Source organism: Pseudorasbora parva, chromosome 6 (genome assembly GCF_024679245.1).
Source record: "Pseudorasbora parva isolate DD20220531a chromosome 6, ASM2467924v1, whole genome shotgun sequence".
Classification (NCBI taxonomy): Eukaryota; Metazoa; Chordata; class Actinopteri; order Cypriniformes; family Gobionidae; genus Pseudorasbora; species Pseudorasbora parva.
The window spans coordinates 18,970,755-18,987,747 of record NC_090177.1 but is presented as its reverse complement, the minus strand read 5'-3'; the positions used below and the strand labels follow the sequence as shown (position 1 = coordinate 18,987,747).

At 42.8% G+C, this 16,993-nt stretch overlaps 1 long non-coding RNA gene across 1 annotated transcript; it reads left to right on the top strand.

Annotated features, from left to right (window-relative positions):
* The first annotated feature begins 918 nt into the window (after positions 1-918).
* LOC137078566 (uncharacterized) lies at positions 919-16,659 on the top strand. The gene is made up of 3 exons (XR_010905314.1): positions 919-1,205; positions 15,980-16,130; positions 16,529-16,659. It is a non-coding gene; the product is annotated as an uncharacterized lncRNA (long non-coding RNA).
* The last annotated feature ends 334 nt before the right edge of the window (positions 16,660-16,993 follow it).

Sequence of the window (16,993 nt, the reverse complement as noted above, 5' to 3'; positions counted from 1 at the left end):
AGCTGGCCTCAGCATTATAAGGGAAATGAAAGTAAAGCAGCGTTGCTAAAAGCTCTCCTTTGACATTGCGCTTGTGTAAGTCAGTATCACAGATAGTCTGCTAACAAGCAGAGTGGTTGTTGTAGCAGCAGCTCATTAGCTGCGCAATGACTCTGTCATATCCCGACTCCGTCTCTCGTGCTCTGTGCTGTAATTACCGAGAATGGACTGTGGAAAGAGGGAAGGCCACTAAACACAATATTGACCGTCTTGTTTAAGCACAGAATTGACCTGTGAGACGTGTGCTTTAAATATCTCAATCACAGACGGGCCACTTGTGGAGCAGAGCAAGAAATGGTCCATCTGTCTGTAAAACGTCTGTAAAGCGTTGCTGCAGAAAGAAAGGAGAATTTCATATCATTTGCTGTAATGAAGTCATCACAGTCAAGACACAGACAAAACGACTGAACCCTAATGATACAACATGATTAGAATGAGAATAGTTGTTTGCGATGTCTGAAAAGGCTACTGCATGTCTAAACACCGGATGAGCACATGGGACAACACCCATAGCCTACATACAGAAAGAAAATACTTTCCCCTATTTATGAATCATCAAATGATATAACACTATATTGAATAATACATTGTTTATATATTAAAATATATTAAATAATACATAAGGTTTTTCATATATTGTAAAAATTATTTCATAATACAGATGTACATGTGATAAGATTTGGTAATGCATGTGTATAATATATTAGCCTAGAAATCTAGACGCACCCTAGCGGCAGATAATCTAATCTGCCGCGAGTATCATCTAGCAATTTTCCATACCTTCTGAGCTGTAAAAACCAAACTCTGGTCAGGCCAATCACATCGTGTATAGAATCGGTGGGCGGGGCTTAACATAATGACGGCCGAGTTGCGCTTGCGTGCTGGTAAACACAGAAACTGGCGAACGGCGGTCTTTCGAATAAGCTTTGACCGCGACTCTTGAATACTTGGAGTTGAGCTTTTCTCTAAGAAAAGAAAAAAGAACGGCACTTAAGTCATTGTTAAAAAGGCATGATGTGTTCGGAGTTTTGCGGACCGGATACAGCGAATGTTTAATCTATCAACGAGTTCCCTTCACGTTGCTCTGATTGTAGCTATCCTATCACGTGCAGAGGGAGTTTGAAAGACAACCGTTTATCCGCCCCTCGGATTGAGCCCTGTCTATGGTGAGTTTCCAGACCAAACATCTTCATGTGGGTCTGGTTTGTCAGGCTAATAATATATTGCATTTATTTACTCACGCAGTATAAACACATAGATAAATATCTAATGTAATATATTTCTGTAATATACTATTTAAATTTACTTACATTATAATTGTTCCATATTTTTAAACTGACAGGTTAACAAAAGTACAATCACACCAGCATGTAAGTTAAACTACTGAAGTATTTAGCAACGGGACTATTACCGCTGAAGAAAAAGTATTACTTTTTAAATATATTTAATTTTTACTTTTGAAATACTTTAAAAAATATTTACTTATATATAAGTCTTAATGATGTTCGGCTAATTGTCAACCTATTCTTTAACACAGCGGTAACCCCAAAAATTTACATCCTATTAATACTGAGCAAAACACATGAAATAACTATTTATTTTAACATTTAGTTCTCCTTTAACAGTCTGAAGCAAAGCATGCTGGGAACTAGAAACCGCTGTAACTCATTCTGTGAAGTATGTGTGTGCAAATGTGTTTACAATATATTCACATTTATATGAGAACATGATTGTGCAATATGTGTACACATAAAGGATAAAACTTTAAATTGGCTGGTAAAGTGGATACTTTATGAATATTACAAGTAATGTTTTTTTTGTCTTCAATTCTAAATATTTAATATGTATCAATAGCCATACATGGTCAATGCATATACTGCCATATATTGAAAAATATAGGCAGTTAGGCACTTGTTTTCCATTTATTGAAATGTGTTATGCATATTTCCATATATTTTTATGGTCAGTGCTGGTGATGAATGAGGGAATCTCAGTGAGAGAAACAATAACATAAGCAACATAAGTTAGTGTCAGCAGTGCAGAAATTCATTCTGCATATGAAATTTAATAATTCAGAGTTATGAAACTTCTTTGCATAAAAAAACATAATTTTGAGAGAAATTAGCTCTAAAGGCATTATATTGTGATGACATTATTTGTTATTAGAAAGGTTTTGTCTTTTATATACAGCTGTAAGCCTGTTTCCAGCTTTCTTATTAGATTTCTGCATGTTTGAGAAAATACATCAGGGGTGTAAACCAGAAATGCCATGGATAAACACAGGGAAATGTAGGCTCTCTTAAAATGGGACTGTAAATAGTGTGTCAAAACCAAACATTACCATATCAAATACATCACAAGACACTTGTAAACAGCTAAAGACTGTGATTTAGTTTTCGTCTTCATTGACATGTCCCCGCAGTCCAGCATTAAATACACTTTGTCATGTGTTTTGGGCTTCGGTATTGCCTCATATGTCAATCACAGCTATTAAAGTAATGGACTTGCTGCAGTATCTAAAAATGTCATGGTTTGTATTGATAATGAGTGATCCTGAGGTTGTGATGAATAAAGAAAGAAAGTTAAATAGGATTTTTTTTGATGTGAGGCCAAATGAAAAACACCATGAGTCTCCATCTGCAGCTGTATGGCCTTTTAAACAGTACAGCTAATGATAGGGAAATTACTTGTGATAAATCGAGGCTGAATCCCCCCGCATTGAGGTTCGCCCCGATGTCGGATTGCCATTACTCTTTCAATTTAGTCCTTGATGCATCTTTCACAGATTTAAGTCCCCATATGGCCATTTCCGTTCTCCTGCGAGCCTGTGGCCGTTTGCCAAATCAGTGGCTCAGCATCAATGACGGAGAGTGAGGTGGCAATGACGAGAAATGGTGCCCAGGTGCAGCAATCACAGCTTTAGGGTAGAATTCAACTTGACATTAGTTTAACCAGACTATTGAATAATATCTACCCTAATTACAAACAACAGGACACCCATCATTAGACACAGAAAACACACCAAAAATGCTTCAAGCACACTCAGCAATGCGCACTTCAATTACACTGGTAGAATGAAGTTAAATCTATAGGTCTAAAGTTGCATCAAACTCCAATTAATCCAGTTGTCTGAATTCTTAAAAACTCTTATCAAAAGATATGAAACAGACGAGGAGTGGAAAAAATACATGCATATTTATTGCAATTACATCTCTCAGCAGCCTGTTCATTTGAGATTTCAGTAGAACAAATATAGGGCCTATCAAATCAGTACATTTCAGTACAAATCAATACATTTATTTCTTTTAAAATGCGTATTTACAAAATGTTTCACAGATATTTTATTATTATTAAAGGGTTACTTCAGCGATTAGCATATGGCTTTGTATCAGTAGAAACCCTGGAGTATATTCAAATGATTGTGCTTTCCCCCCTCATATCCCGCTGAGACAAGAGATTTATGCATTTTATTTCTGGAAAAATTCCTCCTATGATGCCAAAGGCTAAAGACTACAGCCAGCAGAGGGAGCTATTTCCGCATGTTTTGAACCTGCACATGGGGGATGGGAGATCACACTAAAAGCTCAGCTCGCAGCTACAGGCACTCATTTAAACGGAGCTATGGTGAGCAATGTAAGTCTTTTAACTTCTCAAATTCATTTCAATGAAAGTTAAGCTTGCAAAGGCATGAACTGAAACGCGCCAGACTGAACTCGCGTTGTGAATGTATGCCGCGAGTGTAGTCGCGATTACCTCAGCTCTCATCATGAGAGCTCATCAGCTCATTTATCTCACTCCTGCAGCGAGTATCAGTTCTGTGATACTCGTGCGGTGACTCACTCATTATATTGAACAGACACGTTCAGTTTTTAAAGGACAACTCCGGTGAGAAATGAACCTAGGGGTAATTAACAGATGGTTACTGAGTAGATCGTTCTCTGGGATGCGTTTTAATGAAAATCGAATGTAAAGAGTTTTATCTCTAAAAACAGATTAGCTTATAACGCTAGTCTATAGGGCACAGGGTCGACACAGGGTGGTAAAATTAAATCGCTAGTTAATACGACTAACAAGGCTCAAAATAGCCTCACACTAACACGGTAGCATAATGAGGGTCCCTACATGCAAACCGAAGCATTGAGAACTTTGTAAGTGTACAAACAGTTTAATAAGAAGATAATTTATAAGCATAGTGCCTTACACGTCTCGACTAATCGATCCACAAGCGCTGTTCTAAGTGAGCTGGTCGATAGGAATTAAGTTTGTGAAATGTAATAACATGGACATTTTTAGTTTTATTTATTTATTTTCTCTGTTGTGTTCAGTGTTTTCTTCCGGAAACAAAGGACCATTGAGATTCCAAGTCACAGTTCATCACTTAGCAGAGCGCTCGTGGCTCGATGAGTCGAGACTGTTTTCCAAGATGGCGCCTGTCCGTGAAAGCGTAATGTTCTATGTTTATAAAGTGTCTTCTTATTAAACTGTTTGTACTCTTACAAAGTTCACAATGCTTCGGTTTGCATGTTGGGACCCTCATTATGCTACTGTGTTAGTATAAGGCTATTTTTAGCCTTGTTAGTGGTATTAACTAGCGATTTAATTTCACTACTGTGTGCCCCATAGACTAGTGTTATAAGCTAATCTGTTTTTAAAGATAAAACTCTTTACATTCGATTTCCATTAAAACGCATCCCAGAGAACGATCTACTCGGTTACCATCTGTTAATTACCCCTAGGTTCATTTCTCACCGGAGTTGTCCTTTAATTGTAGTGTCTTCAACTCAGTCACAGTAATCCAGTAGCGGTGGCTTTGGGAATGGCCTCACAGGGCAGTGAAGCATTCCGGGAATTGTAGTCTTTCATCCCCATGATTGAGTCTTTTCTCAGTCTAGAAGGCACCAAATTCAAAAATAATTTCACATTTCTACTACATTGATGACCCAGTTTAAATACAGATTCATCTTCCCAGCGCTCAAGTACCCCTTTAAAGTAAGAGTGGGTGCGGGCCGGGCATTTGTAAATTGAATGTGCGAGGCTTGTGGTGTAATTTTATGTGATAGAGCACACTTTTATCTATCTCCTAAAAGCTTGCCAACTCTTGTGTGTAGCAGAAGGATCAGATTTAATCAGTTGTGTAGGGGAATTTCTACCACACTTCACTACAGAGCAATGATGCAAAACATTCATTTGTTCTGGAATCTGACTACATATCTTACACAAAATTTTCTGGCCTATATTTGGTAGCTGTGCTGCAGCGTAATGTTAAACAGTTTTGCATCAGCGGAAGAACTCCCGTTTGAGAACTGTTAAAGAACCCAAAAGCCATGAAAATGATTTGTACTGTATTCTGAACCATCAACATGTTTCAAGGATATCAACGTGACTTTAGTTCATTCGTTGTCTTTATGTCTCTACAATACAACTGGGACAGAACCGTATTTTAACATTAACAAGCCATTTAAGGCTCATTTGTACTGTTATGGTGTTCGTATGTGGTACTTTTATTCAAATATGCTGCTGTTAAGACAGGTTAAGAGGCCAAGGAGCACCAAATCACAAGGGACCATCCAATTTAAAAGGCAGCTATACAATAATCAGCCATAACATTGTGTTGGTCCCCATTTTGCTGCCAAAACAGCCTTGAGCCATTGAAGTATGGACTCCACTAGACCCCTGAAGGTGTGCGGTGGTATCTGACATCAAAATGTTAGCAGCAGATCCTTTAAGTCCTATAAAGTTGCGAGGTAGGGCCTCCATGGATTGGACTTGTATGTTCAGCACATCTCACAGATGCTCGACTGGATTGAGAGCTAGGAATTTTAGAGGCCAAGTCAACACCTTAAACTCGTTGTTGTGCTCATCAAACCATTCCAGAACCATTTTTACTTTGTGACAGGGTGCATTATCCTGCTGAAAGAGACCACGGCCACCAGTGAATACCGTTTCCATGAAAGGGTGTACATGGCCTGCAACAATTCTTAGGTAGTTGGTATGTGTCAAAGTAACATCCACATGGATGGCAGGACCCAAGGTTTCCCAGAAGAATCATCACACTTCCTCTGCCGGCTTGCCTTCTGTGTGCATCCTGGTGCCATGTGTTCCCCAGTTAAGAGACACACACGCACACAGCCATCCCTGTGATGTAAAATAATTCACAATTTATCAGGCCAGGCCATCTTCTTTCATTGCTCCATGGTCCAGTTCTGATGTTCACGTACCCACTGTTGGCATTTTCAGAGGTGGACAGGGGTGAGCATGGGCCTGCACTGACCCTGTAGCACTTTTCCTATCTTCAGAAACTTGGACATGGCCCACATTTCAATTTACCCTAGCACGCAAACTTTTGATGACCAACCAGAAAATAATTGGAGTGTCAGAAATTATGGCACATTTTGAGGCCCCTGGTCAACACGCTGATTACCCTTCTTTTCTGGTTTCTGACACCTGACCCAAAGGTAGTAGACACACCAATTAATTCTTAGAGAAAAATATGAAATCCTGTTCTATTACAGGAAAACCGTGAGGCTGCAAAGACTATTTCTTTTTGTTTGTTTGTCAGTTTATGACACAGTTAAACCATGGGGAAAATGAAATTTTGTGAAATGGATTGTTGTGATTGTAGTAATTTATTTTTTAAGCTGGGCAAATGGAAAGATGGTGATACTGCTGATTACCTCGTCAATCAGCTGAATAGAAGCTATAGAGAATTTGAGTGTATGTGTAAATAATATAGCTGACAATGATAATGATTATAATTTTTTACATTCTGGTTGTTTGTATTTTTAGGTCACCTTATTGACTTGCAGAAAATTACAGTGTTAACGCCAACACCTTTACTTCTTCACAGGATTTAAACAACAGAATTGAAACAAGCATCCGATAGTGTGTTTTTTATGTTGTATTGTACATTTAGTACAACATGATGTGTGTGATATTTCAGCAGTGTTTCTGTCATTGCCTAAAGTCTCAGTCACAAGTGTGATTTTGTCTACTTCTGTTTCTTCATTGGTATTATTGATCTTGGATATGTATTTTGTGTTCACAGTGCTCCTGTTCCAGATCAAAGTGACAGTACTAACTGGTGTCTTATCAGAATGCACTTCATTATATGGTACAGCAAGCATTACTGGGATGCCCAGAAGCAAGGTTTTGAGGCTCTGAATATGTGCATGCAAATATCCTTTTGTTAGTTTCGTTGGATTCTGTGCAAAATTGCTAGTTCTTGCTTGGATCCATGCACTTCTTGTTTCCAGGATGAACCTGAGATGTTTTTTTCAATTCAAAGCTACACAAAAATATATAAAACAAGGCTAATGGGATAGGATATGTCTACCATGGCTGGATAGAATGATGAATTGTTTTAATTATAGTTCATAAAATGCTTCATGCTGTCCTTACGGTTCTAGTGCACACTCATCAACAGAAGATACAAGTACTAGAACAATGACTCATCTTTTCAAAATGAACTCCCTCTATACTTATAAAAGGAAGTAAAGAGCTCTAAACAGTGTTTGAATTAGACATGGGCTAACAGTTACTAATGCACAGACAAGAATCCGGTCTCTGACGTAGAGTCACTTACAAGTAAACAAATGTGTAGTAGTGATTGTCTAATTCGCTTCAAGTGTTGTATCTAGTCTCTTAATGAGTCGTGGGTGTGTTTTGTGCCTAACATGCAATATACCAATCAAAGTGTCATCTCCCATTCCATTTAAAAGCCAGGTGTGCTTGCACCATGGTGTATTGTTATTTACATGGTGGAATATAGACACCCTCAGGACTTTATTTTATCGTCTGGAGCGCATGGCGCAGGTGTACTCAGGGCGTGTCTGAATTCACTTTTGCTAGTTTAATGACGAAAAATGGTTGGCACGCCAGGTTCATGGTCCAAAAGGATTGTACCTAGACTCCTAATGAGTCATGGGTGTGCTTTGGGTGTAATGTGCAATAAACCAGTCAGAATATCATCTCCCATTTACTTTAAAAGCCAGTTGCGCTTGCACCGTGGCGGATTCACTATTTACATGCTGGAATTTGCAAGAGACTGAACGAGGAATCCTTTTATTTTTAATATTTAAAAATGTTTGTGCGCTGCTGCCCCTGTGTGTGTAATAAGCAAAATGTATGCGTGTAGACCCGCCCATAGGCACATATTACTAATGCACCCTTTAAATAATAATAATTAAAAAAATTGCGCCATTGACTTTAGGACATGTTTTTGTTAGTCAATGGTGCAGTCGTTTTCAGTAGCCACAAAATAGCAACACGCCAACAATGTGCAATATTAAACTAAGTGGCACTGTAAGTGATAACCCAGATAGCAAAATTGCTCTGGCCCAGATCCGGCCCACACTTTACACTTTCATCTGGCCCACTACCCGCGTGGAATGATGGCACTTGGGCGGTCCGCTCCCGTTTGTCAGATTTAGGCCACAATCAAGCCATAGCAACGCCGCATGTCAGCCATGAACAAAACGCATGAAGCAGAACTGGCCCACATGTGTCGGGCTGAAACCAACAAAAAACCTTCATTGCATTGCGCCGGGTGTATGATGGGCCCTAAATGAAAACAGTCGACCATTCAGGTGTCTTTGGAATACTCATTTCAATATAATACAATTTGGGACACACTTATTCAAATTTTGAATACTGTTTAGGATCGATAGGATGCAAATTGGGATGCAGCATTTATTTACAGATATGACGAGAGTGACATATGTATGTACACAATTTCCCCCGAAAAACCATCCTGCTATGTCTAAACACTTAGTCTCAGTTATAACACTTATAACAGGCTTACCATCAGGGATGGAAATTAGCACCCGCCACCAGCCAAATGCGGGTGATTTTGAGTTGTGGCGGGTAAACTCGCTTCACCTACCGGCCACCGTGGCGGGTAAATAAAAATAGCATACTGTTTCCCCTCTTTATAAACGTACTCGGTTACTTTCGTAACCTCGGTTCCCTGAGAGAGAGGAACGAGTATTACGTACGGGAAAAACTCCTTTTCTCGAGAATGTGAAGCAAAACTTTTAATAAAGGTATCTATGTAAAGCGCAGTGAGCTGCACGGCCATAGCCCAGCGCGAGGAGCGCTCTGATTGGCCGGGCTGCGGCAACTGCAGGAACCTATGGTGAGGCGGCTGAGAGGAACGAACCAATGGGGGGCGTTCCAGAAGCCCGCCGAAAAAGGTGCTTATATTTGCATACAGGAGGCTATATAAGACCCTAATTCGCCATAGGTGTCAGGTTTTAAGATCGACTGAAGCGATACCTGAGAAGCATAAACACGGCACGGAACGTAATACTCGTTCCTCTCTCTCAGGGAACCGAGGTTACGAAAGTAACCGAGTACGTTCCCTTTCGAGAGAGGTTCCTCGTATTACGTATGGGAACACAATGTAAAGCGCCGTGTGTGCTGACTGACCCAGTATACCCAAAGCACATGTTATAAACCCCCGAGACACCGACAGAGGCGGCTTATAAGGGGAATGAAGAACCGGAAGAGTCGGTTCGTTTGAACAGCTGATCGGACATAGTCGGATCTTATGATGAATGAATAGTGCTTAAGGACTAATGTGTACAGGCCAAAATGTAAGGCAATCTGTTTGCCAGGGTCAAGATAGAGCCTAGATGGAGAGAAGCCCTGCTTGTAGAGCTGGAACCTCCAACTTGTAGAATCTGATAAAAGTGGACGGAGAGGCCCAGCCTGCCGCCGCACAGATATCTTCCAAAGAAATGTCACACGACCAAGCCCAAGATGAGGCCATGCCTCTAGAGGAGTGGGCTTAAATGCCTGTAGGACAGGTTAGGTCCTGGACCTATATGCTAGTGGGACTGCATCCACTATCCAGTGTGAGAGACTGTTTCATGACAGCACAAACTTTAGTGCGGCCACCGAAGCAATGAAGAGCTGATCCGACTGCCTGAAGGGGGCGGAGCGCTCTAGATACAATCTCAATGCTCTGACTGAGCAGAATATGTTTGCGTCTTATTCTCTCTGAGACGCGGGTTAAGCAGTGCAAAGAGCTGCATACTGAAGGGGTTGATAGCACTTTCAGCATAAAACCATGCCTCGGTTTGAGCACAACCTTGAAGTTGCTGGACCCAAACTCAAGACAGGAAGGGCTCACGGAGAGTGCAGGTAAGCCACCCACTCGGTTAACCGAGGCCACAGCCAGCAGAAAAACGGTTTTGAGTGATATGTGCTTCAAGCTCGTGTTCTGAAGTGGTTAGGAGGGGGAACCCTTCACGGCCTCCAAAACCATGGCGAGGTCCCAAATAGGGACCGAGGTAGGGGCAAGGCGGGCTGAATCTCCTGGCCCCTTTAAGAAAACACACAATAAGATCACTTTTCCCTAGTGAATGTGCCGCGATAGGAGTCTGATCTCGGCTGCCCTAGCGATTTTATGTACATTATCAAGACGTGGTGGTTCTTATGCCGTAAGTCTTGAGTCTATGACAATGACTGTACTGATAAGCCTGCCCCTCGAAGGCGAATCTCAAGAATGGCCTGTAGTGGGGGTGGGGGGTTATCGTAACGTGAAGTATGCGTTTTTCAGATCTATTGAGAAAACCCAATCCCCGGGGCGAATGTGCGCGAGGATTTGTTTCACCGTCAGCACCTTGAAACGAGCGTGTCATAAGTGCTTTGTTCAGATGCCTGGAAAATGGGCCTGAGACCGCCACCCATTTTCGGCATGAGGAATTAGCGACAGTAAAAACCTGACTCGCTAGCGTCGGGTGTACTGTTTTCGCCGCTCTCTCCTTTAACAGTCTCAATGCCTCAGCGAGAAGCACGTGACTGACACTGCTTCTTACAGAGGGCTCGACCACGGCTTGAATCGCGGGGTCTGCGAGCAAAACTGTAGCGAGAACCTCGTTTTATATGTTCAACACCCAATATTATATACCAGGAATGGCCTGCCAGGCCTGGGCTCGTAAAGCCAGGGGTTGAATTAGATTCGGGGGCTGGCCGCTTAGTAATAGGGGCCTGTTAGCCGGGTTGCTTGTGCTGTAACACTGCTTTTAACACTGTGGGGATAGTGTTAGTTTTGGCGGTGCAGGCTTTGCAGTGGGCGCACGCCTCACATTTATATTGTGTGTGCGAGAGTGAACTTTGTGAAAAGTGCTTGGGTGCAGGAGTGCAGACTGTAAAGTGGGCACATTTCCTACATAGAAAGCTCTTTTGTGTGTAGTGTAAACAATGTGCAGTGGCGCACAACCTACGTAGAATACCCACGGTGCAAACCAGTGAGCAAATCCACAGGGGTAAACGCACACAGCATTAGTGTGCAGACGAGCGTGTTTAACACAGGCTAGTTGACTGCAATATTTCATCTCCAGTCACTAACTTAAGGGAACTGGGAGAATGTAAGGAAGTGCGGGTGGTATGTGAGCCATTCCACAATGCCGTTATGCTCTAGTCTAGACTGAAAGCGCGCATGCAGACAAGCGTGTTTGACCACAGGCTAGTTGACTGCAATAAGGCTAGTTGACTTTATATGGTGTAATCCGGCCGCGGCGGGATTTATTTGTGATTTTGTGAGGCTGAATTAACAGTGCTTATGTAGGGGTGCACACTGTGTAGTGGACACTTTGTCTACAGTGTAAAAAACCTTTCCAGCCGCCTGAATAAAGGGGACTGGAAGTGATAGAGTGAAAAAAGGGCTTAGCTTGGCAGCCATTTTCCGACGCCCTTATGCTCTGACAGTGAGCGCGTGCTATGACGTAAGCCGCGCTCTAGTCAGCAACGCGCTGTGGAAGGGGCGCGCGCTATCATGACAAGGCAGCCATTACAACTTCCTTGGCAGTAAGCGCGCGCTGCAGCGACATTGTTCTTGACATACCCAACAGCCCGAGCTCGCTCGTCTAACTTACTCTAGTATTCTCTGTCCGCAGCGCTTCAGCACGGCGGCGGTAGAATGAGCACGGCGAGAGCTTCGGCTCGAGTTAGTTTATTCACTCTAGTATTCTCTGTCCGCGGCGATAGAGCGACAGGACGAGAGAATTGGAAGCGTGAGGTAAAACTCTGTCCGCGGCGCTTCTAGCACGGCGAGAGCTTCGGCTCGAGTTTGTTTATTCACTCTAGTATTCTCTGTCCGCGGCGATAGAGCGACAGGACGAGAGAATTGGAAGCGTGAGGTAAAACTCTGTCCGCGGCGCTTCTAGCACGGCGAGAGCTTCGGCTCGAGTTTGTTTATTCACTCTAGTATTCTCTGTCCGCGGCGATAGAGCGACAGGACGAGAGAATTGGAAGCGTGAGGTAAAACTCTGTCCGCGGCGCTTCTAGCACGGCGAGAGCTTCGGCTCGAGTTTGTTTATTCACTCTATTATTCTCTGTCCGCGGCGATAGAGCGACAGGACGAGAGAATTGGAAGCGTGAGGTAAAACTCTGTCCGCGGCGCTTCTAGCACGGCGAGAGCTTCGGCTCGAGTTTGTTTATTCACTCTATTATTCTCTGTCCGCGGCGATAGAGCGACAGGACGAGAGAATTGGAAGCGTGAGGTAAAACTCTGTCCGCGGCGCTTCTAGGACGGCGAGAGCTTCGGCTCGAGTTTGTTTATTCACTCTATTATTCTCTGTCCGCGGCGATAGAGCGACAGGACGAGAGAATTGGAAGCGTGAGGTAAAACTCTGTCCGCGGCGCTTCTAGCACGGCGAGAGCTTCGGCTCGAGTTTGTTTATTCACTCTAGTATTCTCTGTCCGCGGCGATAGAGCGACAGGACGAGAGAATTGGAAGCGTGAGGTAAAACTCTGTCCGCGGCGCTTCTAGCACGGCGAGAGCTTCGGCTCGAGTTTGTTTATTCACTCTAGTATTCTCTGTCCGCGGCGATAGAGCGACAGGACGAGAGAATTGGAAGCGTGAGGTAAAACTCTGTCCGCGGCGCTTCTAGCACGGCGAGAGCTTCGGCTCGAGTTTGTTTATTCACTCTATTATTCTCTGTCCGCGGCGATAGAGCGACAGGACGAGAGAATTGGAAGCGTGAGGTAAAACTCTGTCCGCGGCGCTTCTAGCACGGCGAGAGCTTCGGCTCGAGTTTGTTTATTCACTCTATTATTCTCTGTCCGCGGCGATAGAGCGACAGGACGAGAGAATTGGAAGCGTGAGGTAAAACTCTGTCCGCGGCGCTTCTAGGACGGCGAGAGCTTCGGCTCGAGTTTGTTTATTCACTCTATTATTCTCTGTCCGCGGCGATAGAGCGACAGGACGAGAGAATTGGAAGCGTGAGGTAAAACTCTGTCCGCGGCGCTTCTAGCACGGCGAGAGCTTCGGCTCGAGTTTGTTTATTCACTCTAGTATTCTCTGTCCGCGGCGATAGAGCGACAGGACGAGAGAATTGGAAGCGTGAGGTAAAACTCTGTCCGCGGCGCTTCTAGCACGGCGAGAGCTTCGGCTCGAGTTTGTTTATTCACTCTAGTATTCTCTGTCCGCGGCGATAGAGCGACAGGACGAGAGAATTGGAAGCGTGAGGTAAAACTCTGTCCGAGGAAAAACTCCGTCTGTCCGCGGCGCCTCCTCAGCGCGACGGTATAGTGACGAGAGCTTCGGCTCGAGTTCGCCTATTCACTCTAGTATTCTCTGTCCGCGGCTGTAGCGCGACGGAATGAGAGAAGAGTGGGAACAACTCTGTGGCAGCGGCGGAAGAAGAGCCGCGGCGGCGGCAGAGTGAAGAGAGCTTCGGCTTGAGTGTGCTCATGTCCTCTAACATTCTCTCTTTCCGCGGCGCTATTCAGCGCGACGGGACGAGAGCAGAGGGAGAGTGAGAAGAGCTCCGTCTTTCCGCGGCGCTTAACGACGCGGCGGAACGAGAGAGTCCTCGAGTAGAACAAGCCTGTAAGCTCTAGAAGTGGCGTTGCAGCGGCAACACAAACACATATAACACTCAACATAGACACAGTTTAAAGGATATATAACGCCGGATGGCGTAGCTGGAACGGCAGAGAAGGCGGAGAGGGAGTCCGTCGTCCTCAGCTGCAGGTTCCGCTGGTGCCTTTTCAACGGCGGTGCTTCTTCCGGAGACCAGCGAAGGTATCGCTGAAGGAGATAAAATCTGACACCTATGGCGAATTAGGGTCTTATATAGCCTCCTGTATGCAAATATAAGCACCTTTTTCGGCGGGCTTCTGGAACGCCCCCCATTGGTTCGTTCCTCTCAGCCGCCTCACCATAGGTTCCTGCAGTTGCCGCAGCCCGGCCAATCAGAGCGCTCCTCGCGCTGGGCTATGGCCGTGCAGCTCACTGCGCTTTACATAGATACCTTTATTAAAAGTTTTGCTTCACATTCTCGAGAAAAGGAGTTTTTCCCGTACGTAATACGAGGAACCTCTCTCGAAAGGGAACTGTGTTCAGTGCATGCGAGTGCGGCCGTATGTCCGAATATGACCAGTCGTTTTCGCCGTCATTACCCGGATGTAGTGCCAGAAGACGCGAATAAGAACTCGCGCTCGCGCTGAGAGAAGGTCCGTCACTGTCATCCGGAAGCGCGCACTCGTCTCACAACGCGCAAATATTGAGTTATCTTTCGAGTCTTGTGCTTAAACGGACCAACTCACACAAAAAGTATGCCAACATGTCTATCTTGATGAGTATTCTAGCAGACATAGTCTGAATATGCCTTAAGAGGACTTTATACAGTCGAGAAAGATGACGCATATCCTTCTATTAGGTCTTAAAGGGGAAGTCGCCTTTACTCTGTTTAATGTCAAACAAAAGGACATCACTCACTGCTCTTGATTGAATAGCTTTTGTAAGTTTATTAAGGATTAATCTTTCATTTAAACAGTTAAATATGCAGTTATTTTACATTTGATTACTTTATTCAATTTCTGTACCTTTCTGCAGGCCAGTAGACCTGTACATTATTATTTAATACACACATGAGTGAGGTCAAGTTAAACATTTTAGTTTGAATTTTATTTTATACTGTGGGTTGTTGCAATGTGCTAAATAAATATTTGCATAATTTGTAATTGTAACTTTACTAAAAATCAAGGCATTGCAATTGCATTAATTAATATTAAAGTTTCAAATAATGAATCACAGTCATAGCATTAGCCATAAATGCAATGGATAATTGGCATAATTTCTTTTAGTGCTTCGGTTTCAGCCAATAATTTTTATTTTGGTGCATCCCTACTGACAATGTTCTGCTATCTATGTCGTCAACACGCTTCAGGAGATGCCAAAACTAGTAGTTTCATTGTTGGTACTAAAAACCTAAAACTGGAAGCCATAAAAGACCACAAATCATCCAAATGCCACATCCAGGTAAAAAAAAAAAAAAAAAGAGCACACAGAGCCCTACTCATTTAATGAAATGTATATCAGTTCATGGTTTGTGTGTGTATTAGAGTGAAAGAAAAACATTTCAGTATTTCATTGAGATTTGAGATTAAATAAACAGCTTAAGTAGTGTAGAGCTTGTAGTATTAATTTTCACGTGCAGTTACACATTGTCGGTTATAAACAAGAAAGTGGCTGGTTAAAACATTGAGTGGCTGGTAGATTTTGAAATCCACCAGCCACTGTGGCCGGTGGACAAAAAAGTTAATTTCCATCCCTGCTTACCATAGTGAATCAGGGTAAGACAAAAACAATTGGGTACCTTTAAAAAAAATCTGATTTTGTGAAAACATGCTTGGATCACTAGATTTTTATGGTTTTAATTTTTACATCGTCATTTTAATCCACTTTGCAGCTGTTTTTTTCAAATTATGGCTTTTTTTAAAGAAGCCAAATATTTCTCTTATAGCCACACTATGTAACTTTTCCGTCTGCTAGAGGGCGCCTATTTAAAACAAAGGCGTAGTTTGCTGACGCCAGGTTTGAGAGCAGAATGGGGACATGTGGTCTTCAACTCACAGCCGGTGGAAAAGAATCAGGATAGGACTCAGGCAGAAATCATGTAAATGGATGTGATTATTAATGTTACTGTAGAATGAAGCAGAGCAGGACCGAGTGTTGAGGGAGCTGAGCAAGGCCGCTGGAGCGATTGAATGGCAACACACGGCTCACAAGCAGCGGGACTTTTATTATGACGGGACACAGTCGCTGGCGCAATTTCCATGTTTCCAGTCATGAGTGCGAGGTAACGCAGCTCTGTTTATCATATTTGATACATTTAGGTGTGTTTAAAATTATGTTATGATACTCTGTGTGTTCGTTCAGCGGCTGCTGTGACACTTGTTCACACTGCTAAGAGTAAAGAGTTTCTGCAGATAAAATAAAACCGGAAACCGAGGGTAACGCAGATATGACGCAATTGACAGGTGACTTCCTCAGACATCCCAGTTCCTTGGTTAAAATAGCAATTTTCTTACAATTTACAAATAGTTGGAAACATTTGGGATATTGTAAGAACTCAACTGAACAATATAACAATATAATCTAGTGTTTTTTGGATGTTTTATATATTTGGATAGTGTGCCTTTAAATGTTTTTCCAAATAGCATTAAACCCTTAAATCTTTTTCCCTAAAACATGCAGATGCCTTAAGAGGTTTCCAGTCGGAGTACTCAAGGGAGTCTCATAAACCAATGTGAACGTTTGTTTCCTCCTTCGAATCACTTCAGCTGTGTCCCAACAACCTGTGACCTCTCAAGCAGGCGTGATGGCAGAGGTCAGCACATTACACCTGACAGCCACAATCAGCATAGGCATGTGCAGCTGGAAATTACCATTGTCATTTATGAGAATAATTATTGTAATCCCCTCATACATCAGCCATTACCAGCATAGTGTATTGTAAATGAGGGGTCTATTATAAGCTTGTTTATGGAACATTTGTCGCTTTATTCACTTAGTCTCTCTCTCTTGCTAACCCTCTTTCTCTCTTTTCTCACTCATACTGAAATCATCTTTTTAAATCATTAAATAACCATCTCATTCTGTGCCAACACGTTTAAATGAAAGGGACTGTGGCATTACAAAGGCATTTAGAATTAATTCTGC